Source organism: Schistocerca gregaria, chromosome 2, assembly GCF_023897955.1.
Source record: "Schistocerca gregaria isolate iqSchGreg1 chromosome 2, iqSchGreg1.2, whole genome shotgun sequence".
NCBI classification, from domain to species: domain Eukaryota; kingdom Metazoa; phylum Arthropoda; class Insecta; order Orthoptera; family Acrididae; genus Schistocerca; species Schistocerca gregaria.
This window is the reverse complement of record NC_064921.1, coordinates 348,443,324-348,461,221: the sequence shown is the minus strand read 5'-3', so window position 1 is coordinate 348,461,221 and position 17,898 is coordinate 348,443,324. Positions and strand designations below refer to the sequence as shown.

At 41.3% G+C, this 17,898-nt stretch overlaps 1 long non-coding RNA gene and 1 other non-coding gene across 2 annotated transcripts in view; both read left to right on the top strand.

The window, feature by feature from the left end:
• The window catches only part of LOC126337027 (uncharacterized), a 729,269-nt gene that overhangs the window by 399,895 nt on the left and 311,476 nt on the right, over positions 1–17,898 (top strand). The window lies entirely within an intron of this gene.
• Positions 7,568–7,639, top strand: Trnap-cgg (transfer RNA proline (anticodon CGG)). Its single transcript has one exon. It is a non-coding gene; the product is annotated as a tRNA-Pro (tRNA).

Here is a 17,898-nt window from a genome sequence, read left to right as displayed (position 1 = left end):
AAGATCTGGCCTTCACTCTCGCCGTCACTCACGTCTGTGCGGTCTTTGTCAAATCGTTGGCAGCATTTCACTACTGCTGGACATGATATTCAATTTTCTCCATATACCGCCAGGTACTGTGTTAAATCTTGACGTTGTACCTGCATATTTCAACTTTGGAGTCCGTTTCCAGTTGCAGCGCCATTTCAGTAGCATACTGTGATGCTCCTGTTATCCGGACTGCAGCAGAACTGTGTCCACAGTTAACGCAGAGCCTGCACCGGAAGCCTCTTCTGACAATGTGCCTAACTTGCTGCCCTATGGTTTTAGCGTGGGACGGAATATGTAACGTACTGCTTGAAGACCCTACGTAAAATAAGAACTACCTTGTTCTAATATTGGTGTGCGGGTCCTCTTACAAAAGTAAAAGACGTAGACGATATTATTTCTATTTTGTGTCGTATTATTTGGCTGCATTTCTCAGTGTAAATCTGTGTATAAACTATGCCATGATCCACCTCTCAAACGCCGCGCTTGCTAACTTCAAATTGTCACTGCATCTCAGTTAAAGGCGTGGTACTCAAGATGGCAAAATCAACAAAACTTAAAAAAGATCGTTAAAGGAATCTGAGACGTTTGAAGTAAGTCCATTTCGTGGAAAGTCGATTTCTTTCATAGCTCATCTAATCAGAGCCAGAACTCTTTTTTTTCGCTTTTTAATTCCTGTTGCATGAAGTGAATACTTGAACTCGTGAAGGCGGGTAAATCCATTTTCAGCTAACATACTTCTTCAAATAGATATTGAGGGAAAGTCTTGAATCTCAGATTAATAAAAAAAACTCAACTGTATTGTTAGACATTGTGTAGCGATCGGTTTCGTTCGTTGAACATCTTAAGGTTGCCTAGTTATGCCAAAGTCATTACATACATGGTCTGTTTGTCGTAGGTACGCTAAAGAGCAACTGCACAGAACTGTAGCAGAATGCCATATATAGTCGCAATATTTCCTACAGGCGGTCGATAGAATTTTTGTGATCAGTGCTTTGGACGTGATCTCTAACACTGGATACAACAACCAGATCATTTATGTCATGACTTAAGCACAAGTAGGCAACGTGAAGATACACAACGAACGAAACCGGTGGTTATACAATAAATGTATACTAACACAGCTGAGTTGATTTTCGGGGTTCCGTACCTGATTCGGTAGAAACGGAACCATGAAAGAATCACTTTGTTGTCCGTCCGTCTGTCTGTCTGTCTACATGTTAAGAACGCTTTTTCTCAGCAGCGGGTAGATATCAAGTTGAAATTTATGTGACATACTAAGGACTATGGTCGCTAGGCGATGTAAAAAATTTAAGCTTTTAAGTCATTGCAATAAAATTACGCGACCCTTAATGTCATATATTTTTACTGAGTAAAACTACATCCGAACAGGGCTCGGAAGGCCCAATGGTACCGCCCGCCCACCGTGTCATCCTCACCGATAGGCGTCACTAAATGCGGATATGGAGGGACATGGGTCAGCACCCCGCTTCCTCTGCCGTCAGCTTCCACAACCACAGCCGCTGCTTCTGAGTCAGGTAGCTCCTCAACTGGCCTCACGAGGACTGACGTGGCCACGTTTGCCAACAGCGCTCGGCAAACACGGACAGTCACCCGTCCAAATCATAGCCAAGCCCGAGAGTGCTTAACTTCGGTGAGCTGAAGGGAACCGGTGTTTGTATCATGTTTTGATACTCCAAGACTCATCAAAACCTTGATGGTACTTCCCGTCGATCCAAAATCATGAAATTAGGCAGGAAGCAAGGTTCTACGTTACAATTAAAGTATAAGATCCATACATTGTTCATTCCTAATCACATCACAGTTTTTTTTTCTCTACTGTCTGTCTGTCCGTTGGTTAACACTCCTTTCCGGCCTGCATCTCGTGGTCGTGCGGTAGCGTTCTCGCTTCCCACGCCCGGGTTCGATTCCCGGCGGGGTCAGGGATTTTCTCTGCCTCGTGATGGCTGGGTGTTGTGTGATGTCCTTAGGTTAGTTAGGTTTAAGTAGTTCTAAGTTCTAGGGGACTGATGACCATAGATGTTAAGTCCCATAGTACTCAGAGCCATTTGAACACTCCTTTCCCCCAAGAACGGTAGACGTATCAAGCCCAAATTTATGTTGCGTCCCAGGGTCTATGATTCCTAGACGGTGTGCAAAAATTTAAGCTCCTGCGTCAATGCAGTCAACATATTCTGACATTTATGTCACATATTTTGATATCTTCTCGGTATCGGTATCGAACAATGGTTCAAATGGCTCTGATCACTATGGGACTTAACTTCTGAAGTCATCAGTCCCTTAGAACTCAGAACTACTTAAACCTAACTAACCTAACCACATCACACACATCTATGCCCGAGGCAGGATTCGAATCTGCGACCGTAGCGGCCGCGCGGTTCCAGACTGAAGCGCCTAGAACCGCTCGGCCACACCGGCTGGCATTGGTATCGATAAGAGGCGAAAACCGTAGAAATTCTAGATTACCGGGTTGGATGACACTTCTATAGCCATAGTTAAGTTTGTACGAAAAACCTATTCCCACTTCTCCGGATTTTTATATATCATTAACATTACGAGCCGTGGTGCTCAACATGATCCAGATTACTATACTTGAATTAAATAAACTGAAAGTTTGCTTTTTTGCTACATTTCTTCTGTTCTGTGGCAACTCCGTAGCTGAGTGGTCAGTGTAGATGACTAACCTGTGGAGGACTTAGGTTCGATTCCCGCTGCTGCTAAGGATTCTTTCTTGGTGGCAGGACTGGTACAGTGTGCACACAGCCTCGTGCTGCCAACTGAGGTGCTACTTGATCGAGCAGTAGCGGCTCCACGGCCTGGAAAGTGGGAAAAGCGGCCGAGAGAGCGGAACCTCCATACCTCATCTATATCATGCCGCAAGGGAGAGGGTGTGACAAGGCGGCCTCTAGGCATCCCTTGGGCCTTCACGGTCTGGACGAGAGGCCCGTGATGTGTCCAATATGTTTGCCTATAATGACAAATTTAACAACTTGTTATATTTTTAAACTGAAATACTGATTTTGTAGAGAGCACATTGTGCTCATGTGGGAGCGATCTAGATCCTTGTAAAACAATAAACTGGTAGCCGAGATCGCAGCAATTCTTTTTATTCCATGATTACCGGGTTCGGCGAAACTAAAGCCGCCACCATCGGATCTTAGGACACATACAGGTTACAACATCAAGGCAAACAATGGTGACATTAATAGTTGCCTAAAACACGCAGGACTTACAAAATTGTCGTAAGTAGCACATAGGTGTCCAAGAGAGTTGGCATTATAAATAAATGTCTCCATCACATACAGGCGCAAGCTATGCACTACCTTGCGCTTGTATGTGATGGAGACATTTATTTATAATGCCAACTCTCTTGGACACCTATGTGCTACTTACGACAATTTTGTAAGTCCTGCGTGTTTTAGGCAACTATTAATATCACCATTGTTTGCCTTGATGTTGTAACCTGTATGTGTCCTAAGATCCGATGGTGGCGGCTTTAGTTTCGCCGAACCCGGTAATCATGGAATAAAAAGAATTGCTGCGATCTTGGCTACCATTTAATTGTTTTGAAATACTGATTATTGCATGGACCTGAATCACCAATTTTCACTCTTCTTTATTAAAAGTAGAGTTGTTCGTAGCGATGTTAATAAATTGTGTTGAATACCATATACAGGGTGTTTCACAATTCATGTTACAGACTTCTACAAGTTGCAGGGGGGACACAGAGATAAAGTTTTACGCACGAACCCATGTCCGAAACACATCCAACGACGCTGCAGACCGCCAAAGTTGCAGGCTCCGGCGTCTGTAAATGTATGTATATACAGGGTGATTCCTTGATGAAGCTAGAAACTTTCAAGCATGATGGAGAGGAATAAATGTCTGGATTTGAGGGAGGGGCCTCTGTACCGGAAACGGACGAGTCGAAAATTATAACCGAAAACCGTTCTGATACCTCTTGCAGCGGAATGCATGAACCGATTCCGTTGCTGCTAAGATTGTAGGGCAACCTACTTTCAGTGGTGGTAGAATGGACCAAAAAAAGAAAAAAAAATGAGTCTGGTACACATGGACACAAAAACGAATACACAAGGAACTGTGACCATTTATTCGCTAGATGAGATTGTGTTTCACACTAGCGAAGATGAACAAGTGCTCTTAGCTCCTCAGGTATGCGTATCAGAACCCACGTTTACTGTCCATTTTTTCTTGTCAAGTACTAAAAGTAAAGGTTATGTTGAGCTTTAAACGCATATAAATTGCGACCAGCGGTGGTAGAGTGCCCCCAGTGTAAACATTTGATTTTATTTATTATTATTACGGCTTAAAAAAGATCACAATGTAAAAGACATCTAAAAAATCATAAAATCTAAACATAAGAAACTACATAAAGAATGGCCGCCATTGCAATGAAAGATTAAAAGCAAATTCGCAGATATGATTTTCATTTTACCATTATAGATAGTTTATACCACTGTAAGACGTCGATCTGATCATAAATCTGTAAATTAAGCGAGTATTGTCGTAATAATAGCGTTAAATAATGATTTGTACATTTTGTTTTTGTTGAAAAGAAATGAAGCCTCCAGGGGGACTAATGACGTACTGTGGCTACGTGTTACTCTGTAACCATCTGTTGACGATCTTTGGTCACGTCTCCAGTTTCATGTTTGTCTAAGCAGTGTCCGTGTGTACGCTTGGGCTCTCAGCGGCGCTGTATCGTGACTTCTTCACGCCGAGCTGCGGTTCACCGACAAGCCACGGCTGCTGTAACCTCCCCATATAGGTAACGTGCATTTATGAAAGGCTGCATCGAACGGCTTTGATATTAGGCGACCACATAGGACCAGAAACAAACGTGCAGTGCTGTGTATATTATCCGATTGTGCCACTGCAATCAACTTCTACCTTCGAAGCTTATCGTAACCTTCATGTTTCGAAACAAACTTGTTATTTTATCCGAGACGCCACCCATGAATATCAAGCTTACGTACTTTGTTTCTTGGACCCAAATCTTGGCTAATCTTATTTTCGTTCAATTTTCTCAGTCCTATAACCACTACCCATAGCGATTTGCTTTAAACAGTGCGCCTCCTCAATTTTCTCGGGGTTAGCAAGATGCAATTTCAAAATTCTGTGGAGCAGAGCTCGAAAGAACAGTTTCCTGTTCTTCTGGATGGTTCGAAATATCACTTAAAATTGCGTCCATGACTTTCTAAAAATTCCCGGAGTATGCTTGCCGTGGTCTTTCTTTACGTAGATGTAACTTTCTCGTGGTTAGCAAGATGCAATTTCAAAATTCTGTGGAGCAGAGATCGAAAGAACAGTTTCCTGTTCTTCTGGATGGTTCGAAATAACACTTAAAATTGCGTCCATGACTTTCTAAAAATTCCCGGAGTATGCTTGCCGTGGTCTTTCTTTACGTGTAAATCTAAAAAGTTTATACCTTGCCTCCCCCCTCCTCTTACTTCTTCGTATTCCACAGTAAAATTATTTAGTTTCGGATGGATGTTGTTGAAGGTTGCTACCGTATGATCCGGTTCTTTCCGATCACCACTAAACAACAAAATCGTGTCGTCAACATACCTTGTATAATAAATATGCTTGCTTTTCAAGTCAGGGAATATTTTAAAAAATCTGCACTCTACTTCTGTAACGTATGTCAGCAACGGTCGCAGTTAGTGGGCTTCCCATGGCCAATCCATTATTTTGTGGCATGTCTTTGTATCAAATTTGAAGTACTGAATGTTGATTCTAGTTCCAGGAGTCTAATAAACTCTGTATTTTTATCCATTTCCAGTTTCTTCTGTTTTAACAAGTTTGCATTTATAGTGTTGATAGTCTCGATGTAACGCTCTTATTGTGACTACACATGCTTAAAGATGGTCAGATCGATGTTTGAAAGTGGTATAAAGTCTATTACGGTAAAATGAAGACTTGGCTAAACACATTTATGATTCTGCTTTAATCTTTTATAACAGTGGGTACTATTTTACGTAATTTATTATGTCGAAATTTTATGCTATTTTTAGATATGTTACACTGTGATATCTTTAAGATAATAATAATAATAATAATAATAATAATAATAATAATAATAATAATAATAATAATAATAATAATAATACCACACAGTATCCACCAGTACATCAACGTAATACAGCTACATCCAAACGTATGTATGCAACTACAGAAGTCTGTAATTATTGATACATGTTCAGTTACCCAAAAGTTCCTAAATGCAATGTAACATATACCGTACAGTTAAAAGGAAGTCACGCTTGATCAAGGTTCGCGTCACTTTCCATTTTTAACCAGACATAACGTTTGAGAAAGGAAAGAAATAATAAATAAATAAATAGAATAAACTCTGTACATAGAGGGCACTCCAGTCACTGCTGTCCGCAATTTACATCTACTTAAATATCAACATAATCTTTCATTTAGTGTTTGACACACATATTTTAGGAAGGAAGAGTGCTAGAGAGTGACGACTGCGTGCCAGTAGTAAGGGGGCTATCTAAACATTTTAAAGTTCACTATGTGCCGTGATTCTGATGTCATAAAGAATAACTCTTTTGTAAATTGCTCTTGCACTACTGTGCTGACAGTGTAATTGTATTTTTTATCATGGAATGGCCTGAAGATATTACTGTGTACCAAAACTGGTAGATAGTAGGAAAAATAAATAAATTACGTCAGTAGGAACAAACATATACTTCCTCAGTATTGTACTGTTCGCTGTTCCACCGGCAATGTGTCGGGAATATAATATATTCCGACTACATGGAAATGTAAGATTTATCTAGCAGCAACTTTACTGTTTCGGCGTCGGATAAGGTTGAACACCGCGAACTTGACAGCACCAATGTGAGACATCGTACCATTATTTATTAATCTACCAATACAAGGCTTAAAGATGCGTTACGGTACTACGATCACTATACAACAATATAACTTATTCATGAAACGTCCAATTAAGAGAGACGATAGTGGTATATTGTTCATCGAAGTAAACTTTGAACTGTCGATAGTCCTCTCATCTATCAAACTAAAGCTGAAACATAATTTTTTCGTCGTCCCACCTTTCGTCTGCAACAAGTGTATTCATACGTAGATCATAGCATTCAGTAAGAGCAATATATTAGAGATACGACAGATTGACACAATGACAAATATTATTCAAGAAATAAGTCCAATGTGTCCCACTTAACGTGAATAACTGTTCCTACATGCAGGACTTGATAAAGCAACTTAATGTAAGAAATACTTGTTAGCACTTGATATAAATATTGACCGTTAGCAGGCATAACATTAGAAGCGGCATCACTTGTGCAGCTGTTAATGGCTCGTACTGCCACGTCAGCCGGGTGGCGCAACTCAGAACGCCGGCGCACAGGCAACCCGCAATACATATCGTCTACGTATTCCTATTCGATATGTAAGCACTTCACTACAGTGAAATATTCACTGGACTTCTAAGACGTCTACCTTGTTCAGGAATTATTACTGATGTGGCTCGTTGGTCTAGGGGTATGATTCTCGCTTCGGGTGCGAGAGGTCCCGGGTTCAAATCCCGGACGAGCCCACCATTTTTATCTTACCATAATCGTACCTCTAAACCAAATCATTTATGTGATTGAGAATTCCTTTGATAACGGTGAGTAGTTTGCAAATATTATTAAATTTTGGAATTCCAACGCGAATTGGATATGTTTTATCTTCCAACTGTCCCAATTAGTCTGATCAGAGGGTAATGAAATGCGTTATGTAGTAAAATAAAGTAAATGCCAGCTAAGGTATATAAGTGAGTAACGTAACACATCTGAAAAGCCAAGATGTAGTTTCAGTATACGCCATAAATCAAGGTAGACGATCTGAAAACTTACTACATTTAACACACCAACAGAAACAATAAAAATTTCGGAGTGAAAGGAAAACAAATTAGAAATTTCTGACGATGTACGAAGGGCAGTTACATAGCTTTCAAAGACCTCGAGCTGTGAAATGTTTCATGCTGTGCCATTGACAAGACTGCAATGTGAATTAGAACTTATTTATTCAGTTGAGATCACTAGATGAAGTTTCCAGTTAGGTTAAAAATTATGAAATTAGATTATTCGCCCGAAAATTGAGATATTCACATTTCTAGTTTCCGTAGACGCACGGAAATAGACTAAACTTGCTATGGTGACGTTAGACAGCGAAAGAGCGACACGCACACAGAGAGAAAAGCTAATATGGGAGATGGATAACTGAGTGATGAAAGGTATATTAGTTGAAGCGACACTGTTAATGATGCAGAGGGAGAGGAAATGGTCTTCGAAACTCGTTATTTCCTACGTACGTGAGCGGGGTAATTACCATAGAGGACAGTAACGGTCACCATAAATACGGCCTTCTTAGACATCAGTAGCTACGAAATCCTTTAAGAAAGCACGTAATTTTCCTGCATACTGTAAATGGGCGTTCTAGGAACTTTGTAATTCTGAATATCGCGGAGAAGGTACGTTTCTGTAGTTTTTGTTCGCGATGATTCGATGAAATTTTCCTGTAAAGTGCACCACGTTTCAGCCGATTTTTGCATTCAGCGTTTCGAAAATTCACATGGGAACGAAAGTTGACATCTGTCACAGAGGTTGCCCAGAAATACGTAACCAACCAAACAGGGGCTACCATTAAAGACAACTGTTTGAGAAAAGGATACGAATAAAACTCCCGCTTCGGCACACAGAGATTGTATGTTAAGATACACGCTTACAAGGTGCAATGACTGTTTCAAAATAACACCAAGGCACAAGTTTTGGAAAGCACACAATTATGTCACGTTAGAAAAGTAGATCAACACCTCGTTTTTTTTTTCAATGCTTACTCAACCAGAAGTTACTTTGGCGTTTGAATACACTTTTTCTTTTTAAAGAAACACATCACATAGGCTTCACTATCACGTGACAATGTAGCTCTATTCAAAGCTACATAGTTTCTCTCTAGTATCCTATGACTACAATATCAGTAAGTCAGAAATGGAATCAGTAGTAGCATAAGCAGGAGGTAGCCATCAATCCATTGTCAGGTTACTAGAAAAATACTCAGTCTACGTATTAAACGTCGAAATTGAACGAAAACTGAAACTTTTTTGACTCCGTCACTTGTAAAATACGTAGAATCAAAATGTTGTATTATATGTGCAAATAAAAGAAAACATAGTCCATCCATCGTTTGTTGTTTTTCCCGAAAAGTGGTCAGTGGTTGACTAGTACAAAAGATCACCTGTATTCTACTACAGATACTATTTTTTTCAAACTCTGCTCAAAAATCATGTTGTAATCGGGGAAATTACAAATAGTCAGTGCGAAAGAGTGAAAAGTGAGGTTGAAGAATGTATTTTAGTGTTAATTTGTCCGTTCTCAAGGGCTACAAGCAGATAAATGCAAATTCGACACAGGAAGCTCATCAGCTGCTTTCTATTTTTGATGTAAACTGTGAATGAACTGTTAAGTCTATTCCCTATATTACGTCACAGATTCGTTGTGACTCCTCCGTTTTTTAATCTTTTAAAGCAAACGGAACATTGTATGTCCGAAGACGACAGTGAGAAACTACCATGTAGACGAGATAGAGCAGGTCTTACACTCTGCATGTACACACGTATCACCTAACAGGCCACACCGTATGGTAACAGGTACATTATTATCTCAGCAATGCAATACCAATTCATACACCATGTGTTTGTTGCTTGTTATTAAGATAGCGCTGATCGCTTTTCTCATTCTCCATAATAACGCAAGACCTCACAGAAATGTAAAAACTACTCGTTCTTTAAAAAAAAAGTTTATTTTAAAATGAGGAATTTTAACGCTGCTGCAATGACTGATATTTCTGTTTATTACACGGTTATTAGTAAAAATTGAAAACACCTATTTTAACCGAGAGCGGAGAAATACCGAACAATGCCGGATATTCAGAACTAAAATAACTGTATCGGTTTTAACCGGTCTGTTTTTCCGAGCCTAAGATGACGATCTATGACAGATCAGACGACAGCGTATGGCGCTCCTGATGGCTCTAGTGTTTCGGAGCCTACCGTGCAGCGCACGTCGCGCAACATGGCGTCCACCAGCAGACAACCCCTACGTGCACCTGTGTCGACTCAACGACACCGAATCATCGAGACTGGACCGCGAAGCAGTGGAAACGTGTCGCCTGCTCGGATGAATCGCGATTCTCGTTGCACAGGGCGGAAGGTTGTGTTGAGATACTCCGTGATCCAGGGGTTCTCGAAACATGCACCACTCCACGCATGCCGTCAGTATTATGCTACGGCAACAAAACATGGAGTTCCATCTGGACTGGGGTGGTAATCGAAGTCATCTTCACGGCTGTAGATTCCGTGAGCCGATTGTGGACCACCTGCGCCCCTTAACGCTTGATGTTTCCTCCGACGGCGATAATATCTTCCAGCTCGATAACTGTCTGTTTCACAGGACCAGCACCGTGCTGCAGTTTTTTCAGAAGTACTGGAGTGGAGTGAGGTAGTTGTCCTTCAAATTCGCCTGATCTGTATCCGATGCCGCACATCTGAGTTACCTATGGGGCACCAACTCGGTAACCACTAAGTATTGGGCAGTAATCTGCAGGAATTTCATGTTAGGTGAGTAGACATCTGTGCCAAGTACCTCCAGAAACTTTCTTAGGACGTGTCGAATCTGTGCCGCCCAGAACCGTTACTGTACTGCATTACTCACCAGGACAGTTGTTGTATTGCGTTCCTTAGCTGCAGGTGATGGAGCTGATTTGAGATCAGTATAGTGTATTAACTTTTTGTGAGTAAACTCTACTAATGCACATATTCGTATAAAACGAACATTCATACTAATTAAGTACTATTGTAGAGTTATTGCTGAGCAGAGATGTAATGAACATTGGAAATGCACTGTTATAAAAGCTCCATACTATATTTATTCTTTGTCTTTATTCCACGGCTAATTCTTTATATATCCGTGTCAGTTTGGTCTTGTTTTTGGTTGACGTAAGTTCAAATTGAGTTCTATCTGGAGAGAGAATGAATTCTGAGCTAAGTTGTGCATTAAAGTGTGGAAAGAAGTTCTCATAAGGAGAATGAAGAATTGTGCCAATGCTGTCTATGGAATTATTCGGTTGCAAGAACTGAAAAAGAAACCATAAATGTCTTTATCTCTCTATTGCTGGCGAGACTAAATTCTAGTTCTACGCCTACTCATTTCACTAATTAGTCGCAAAGGTTCCAGATCCATGCCACGGGTGTTATAGGGAATCGCCAGTTCGCCGGACGAGCCTGCAGTAAACCATCAATCGTATTTAACTAGGCCGCTACGAAACGACGACTTCCATACCGGGATACCCCTTCTACCGAGTGTAATCCGCCGACCGTAAATAATTTTAAATTTTTTTAATTTTAGAAACATTGAGAGAAGGAGCATTAATTTACAGTATTTATATATTTCTAATTGGCACAATCAGTGTAAGAGTAGTGCAAGTAGAATATTTTAGTAGGTCGGAAATTATCTGAGGCCATAAAACGAAAGCTTATCGGTAACAAGAGCTGGATGTGTATCCATTTGATATAGGTTTTTACAGTTAATACCTGTTACGCTCAGACCACAGATACTGACATTTGCTGAAGATAATAGTTGCTGCTGAACTGTTAATACTGAACACACTTTAGCTTCCTGTCAACAGGATAAAGCTTGAATATTAAATTACATACACTAAATGTACCGTAAAGTTATTAATTTGTTGAGATAATAAGTCAATAAAACATAGAAACAGAATAATAATAATAATAATAATAATAATAATAATAATGGCATGTGACGAGGGCCTCCCGTCGGGTAAACCGCTCGCCTGGTGCAATTCTTTCGATTTGACGCCACTTCGGCGACTTGCGCGTCGATGCGGACGAAATAATGGTGATTAGGACACACAACACCCAGTCCCTGAGCGGAGAAAATCTCCGACCCAGCCGGGAATCGAATCCGGGCCCTTTGGATTGACAGTCTGTCGCGCTGACCACTCAGCTACCGGGGGCGGACATGAAAACAGAATAGAATAATATTAAGCTCAGCGTAATCGAAATAGTCTCAGAACCACTTGATAAAAGAAAAATAGGTGGGAAAAGACGACTCGGAATTTGGTACACAGAAATTAAAGAAGCCATTAAAGAAAAACATTTCGCTTATTTGAAGTTTTCACACACAGAGAATCAGACTTGGAAAGTGAATACAAAGCCATGAAAGCCCTGAACAAGGAACAAGACATTACTTCAGTAAATTTATTCTATGAATAATGAATTAATCTATATATAGACTTACGATGTACACAAAAGGCCGAAGATCATACGACTTTCTCTAGTGTAAGTGCAATGAAGCAATACTGTATATACAAATACTACTAACAGGGCTATAACAAGCTTTGAAAGGCGCAAAGAATAGGATGGAATAAATGCCGAGCTAATTAAGTATGGTGGGTAACCACTAGGTAAGACTTTCATAAATAATAAATGAATGTTTGAGGAACAGTAAGATAATAGACCTTTGGTATACAGCAGAAATAATCTTCTCTTCAAGAAAGGGAAATGTCATGTACAGACATTCAGTTCATAATTAAGAATATTATAGAAGAACACAAAGAATTCGATGTAGAAACTCGTATAGCCTTTACAGCCCCAGAGAAAGCTTCTGACCGTGTGAGCGTTGATAGCTGATGGAAGATTGTCCTCATGTGGACATCCTTATCACCTAATAGAGGTAGTGAAAAGTTTTTACAAAAATACATGAATTGTAATAAACACAGGCAGGAATGATTTAAAAGAAGAATCTGTTAACCAGAGCGTAAGAAAAGGGTGAGAACTACCACGTACACTTTTTAATATTTACGTTGACTTCATGGAAATGTAAAGTAAACAAAGGAATTAAGATAGCGAATAATGAATACCTTAATATGCTTCTCTCTGGTGATAATATTGTTATTATTCAAACACACGCAAATGACCCGCAATGATCGGTATGCCACTTGAACGAAATATGCAAGAAATAAAAAAGTTTCCAATAATGATGCAAAAATAAAGGTATTTCGAGGAAGATATTCATTGAGATCAAAAAATTTTTAAGATAATTCAACTTTAGAACAAGTCCAGCAAATTTATTATGTAGGCGGTTCTTAATTTTGACTTTAAATCTGATACTAAAAGTACGCAAATTCCAAACAGTTTGTGGTACCATTAGCAGAACATTGGACCATGAAGTACAAAAAGAGACCATTATAAAATTTCATAAAGTGATGGCAGTTGCTGTGTTGTCCTATCGAAGAAAAAGCTTGGTTACCGCAAAAGAAACAAAGTAAAATTCAAACAACAGAGATGGAAACAATAAAATAAAATTCGAACCATAGAGATGCAGATACCTGCAAAAGAAGAGACATGATTAGAAATGAAGATACTTGAACGGAATTAAATATTTTCGACATGAATAAAAAAATCAAAAATATCGTGAAAATTGAAGACATCTCGTGAGAATGCCACGTGACCTTATTCCACAAAGATCCTTTGTTATAAGCCGAATGGGAAAAGAGATAGTGAAAGTCCCCGGAAAAGGTGAGAATGATTTTTTGTGTGTTTGGTCCAGGCAATATCTTAATTGTTGAGGAGAAGATGAAGAAGAAGAAGAAAAAGAAGAAAAAGAAAAAGAAGAAAAAGAAAAAAAGAAAAAGAAAAGGAAAAAGAAAAAGATGATGATGTGCTGATGAAACAGCACGACAGAAAGCATGTGGTACTGTAATGTGCACTGTATTAGTAATGAAATCTATAGACCATATGAGGTCGCACTTTTATTTTAACTGGTCCTGTAGATTAGTAATTGTGAACTAAGCAGCTTAGTCGGACAAGACCACGCCACTACGTCCGAACTGTTCGCTTACACGGTCGTCGCTGACTGGCTATCGTTTTATGGCCGTCGCTCCACAATTGTGCATTTGCGACCCACGGTTGTCTGGAAAGTTTTGCTCTATTCGACGACCCTTGCTATGTTCTGACCGTATTACCAGATTGTTTTCCTCCAAGCTGTATAGTGTTTGCTGACATCTGAGATGAGAGATGTACAGTTACCGAGCAATTGACGAAACAATTATTTTACTATGAAGCGTATGTCAGAAATCAAAATCAGTAAAATCAAATTTGTCTTGGTGCCAGTGCCATTGCCATTACTTTAGTTACAAGAAAACTGGGTCGTCACATTTTCGGAAAATTCAGGCTTTGTCCACATGCGGTGACATGATAACAATTACACAGAGTCGTAAGCAACTGGTTGCTACACAGAGTAACATCGGTTGCTTTCTGTGCTAAGGTCCGTAACAAAATTATGAAGACCCTTAGCCGCACCGCACTGCCAACTAGTTGCCAACTGGAACTGCAAACATTTGGGATGTATGCATACTGTTTTATTAGTTGAACGTACTGGCAGTTAGTTGACAGAGAGTTACAGGCGGACATTCGCAGCACTGGTTTTCGAACTTGCACCGGGTCTGGGATGAGACCGTATGTATCTTGAATCTCTAAAAGTCCGCCCAAGTTCTTGCAATATAATTACAGCATTGTTATACATCTCGTACTTAGTTTTTCCACAGAATACCGTTTATCTTTTCTTTTTCACCTACTCGTTCTCTGTTTAAAGTAATTTCAAAAAATTGTGCAGTTTTGCCAGCCTTTCTGCCGTGATTCTAGTCCTACCTGAGCCACACATACATAAGTTATTCGAGGTTAGAAATAAATGTATCGGTCGGTTGCATGTACTAACAACGGATATGGCTGTTAAGGCAACAAGATGTTGCAACAGCGATAATGAGTAATATTCTCGCAAGGCCCATCGTGTGCTCATGAAGGAAGGAGAACTTTCTCGGCCCGACGAAGGAAAGGCAGTCATTATTGGGTTACTGTGTTAAGAACTGATCAAGCAGTGCAAGTAGTTAGAATGAGGTCCGATTTATTGAAAGCTAATATTATTATACGAATGTTTGAGACCCAGTAATGTTTTTTTTTTTAATACTGTGTGATCACAAAGTAAGAAAAGAATAATCAACAGTGCACACTAAAGGAAAAATCGTGCTATGTAAACTGACATGCATACATTGTGTAATCGAACATCTGACAGTGTGTAATCATTTTTAAAGCCTCGTAAAATTACCAAGTGTAAATTTGGTCAGCTTATAGTCAAACCCAGTGTCATGTAATGCACTGATAGCACCGCACGAAGTAACTCAATAATGATGTAATACAAGAAATAAATCTGCTCGTACTATTCGAAAATCTGAACGCCTCTCTACCATGTTCTGCATAAATTATTGCATGAAAACATCGATGTACACATTGCAAGAGTCTGCCATAGCGCGTGTCCATCCTGCAGTCGTTAACGAAACTTAGCTTTCTCAATTTGAAAATTAGACAACCAGAGACCGGAATCTTTATTACTAATCCGGGAGAGAAATTGCACGACCGAATTACACTCCTGGAAATAGAAATAAGAACACGGTGAATTCATTGTCCCAGGAAGGGGAAACTTTATTGACACATTCCTGGGGTCAGATACATCACATGATCACACTGACAGAACCACAGGCACATAGACACAGGCAACAGAGCATGCACAATGTCGGCACTAGTACAGTGTATATCCACCTTTCGCAGCAATGCAGGCTGCTATTCTTCCATGGAGACGATCGTAGAGATGCTGGATGTAGTCCTGTGGAACGGCTTGCCATGCCATTTCCACCTGGCGCCTTAGATGAACCAGCGTTCGTGCTGGACGTGCAGACCGCGTGAGACGACGCTTCATCCAGTCCCAAACATGCTCAATACGGGACAGATCTGGAGATCTTGCTGGCCAGGGTAGTTGACTTACACCTTCTAGAGCACGTTGGGTGGCACGGGATACATGCGGACGTGCATTGTCCTGTTGGAACAGCAAGTTCCCTTGCCGGTCTAGGAATGGTAGAACGATGGGTTCGATGACGGTTTGGATGTACCGTGCACTATTCAGTGTCCCCTCGACGATCACCAGAGGTGTACGGCCAGTGTAGGAGATCGCTCCCCACACCATTATGCCGGGTGTTGGCCCTGTGTGCCTCGGTCGTATGCAGTCCTGATTGTGGCGCTCACCTGCACGGCGCCAAACACGCATACGATCATCATTGGCACCAAGGCAGAAGCGACTCTCATCGCTGAAGACGACACGTCTCCATTCGTCCCTCCATTCACGCCTGTCGCGACACCACTGGAGGCGGGCTGCACGATGTTGGGGCGTGAGCGGAAGACGGCCTAACGGTGTGCGGGACCGTAGCCCAGCTTCATGGAGACGGTTGCGAATGGTCCTCGCCGATACCCCAGGAGCAACAGTGTCCCTAATTTGCTGGGAAGTGGCGGTGCGGTCCCCTACGGCACTGCGTAGGATCCTACGGTCTTGGCGTGCATACGTGCGTCGCTGCGGTCCGGTCCCAGGTCGACGGGCACGTGCACCTTCCGCCGACCACTGGCGACAACATCGATGTACTGTGGAGACCTCAGCCCCACGTGTTGAGCAATTCGGCGGTACGTCCACCCGGCCTCCCGCATGCCCACTATACGCCCTCGCTCAAAGTCCGTCAACTGCACATACGGTTCACGTTCACGCTGTCGCGGCATGCTACCAGTGTTAAAGACTGCGATGGAGCTCCGTATGCCACGGCAAACTGGCTGACACTGACGGCGGCGGTGCACAAATGCTGCGCAGCCAGCGCCATTTGACGGCCAACACCGCGGTTCCTGGTGTGTCCGCTGTGCCGTGCGTGTGATCATTGCTTGTACAGCCCTCTCGCAGTGTCCGGAGCAAGTATGGTGGGTCTGACACACTGGTGTAAATGTGTTCTTTTTTCCATTTCCAGGAGTGTATTTTATTATCTGGAACGTAGATGATCACTGAACTGACACAGCCGAATATTAGCAAAAAGTGTGTCCAAGATGGCAGTAAATATACACCATGTGGGCGTTACAACACCCGGGAAGAAGAATCGTGTTTGTTGTCTATATCCATTTTCAAATAATATGCTGGGTGTCAGAAGTCAGGGTACACCCTCTGTTACGTCAAAAACCATACAGAAATGGGGACACCTAAATATTTCGGTAAGGTATGGATGATGTGGTCTAATTTTTACGGTATGTACCGACATGTGCGCCATCTTGAAATCAGCCATTTTGAAATCTGTAATATTTTTATGGAAATGGGTCGTGTGATGTAATTAGTAACACCATGGCTTTCTGACAAGTTCATTCCTGCAAACAAATTCGAAGTAGCAGTAACGGTTAAAAAGTTACAATGTGTTCAACCTGGTGTCCCTCTTGGTCAACGCACATTTGAAGGCGGTTAATCCAATCGCCATGCACTCGCAGAGGGGTTTCTGCAGAAATGCTGGCACGCTCTTCTTGATTGCGTTCCTGGATATTTTGCGCGTGTCTTATTTTCTTTGCATTTATGAGCTGCTTTAAATGACTCCAAAAACAAAGTCAAGTGGGGTGGCCATTCCACGGTACTGTGTCGGTTAACCCAATGACCAGGAAATTGACCATATAACCACTGACGAACAACTGCTCCATAGTGCGTTGCGGCCCCACGCTGCTGAAAGTAAGAGTGAAACCTGTCATCTTCATTCAGAACTAAGGGAAACACCACCCTTGAAGCATTTCCAGGTAGCGTTGAGCATTTAGGTTCTGGTCAATCAAACCGCGCCCAGCTACGCGGGTACCCCATAGTCTACACCACACCATAACCTATGCGTCACCAGCTA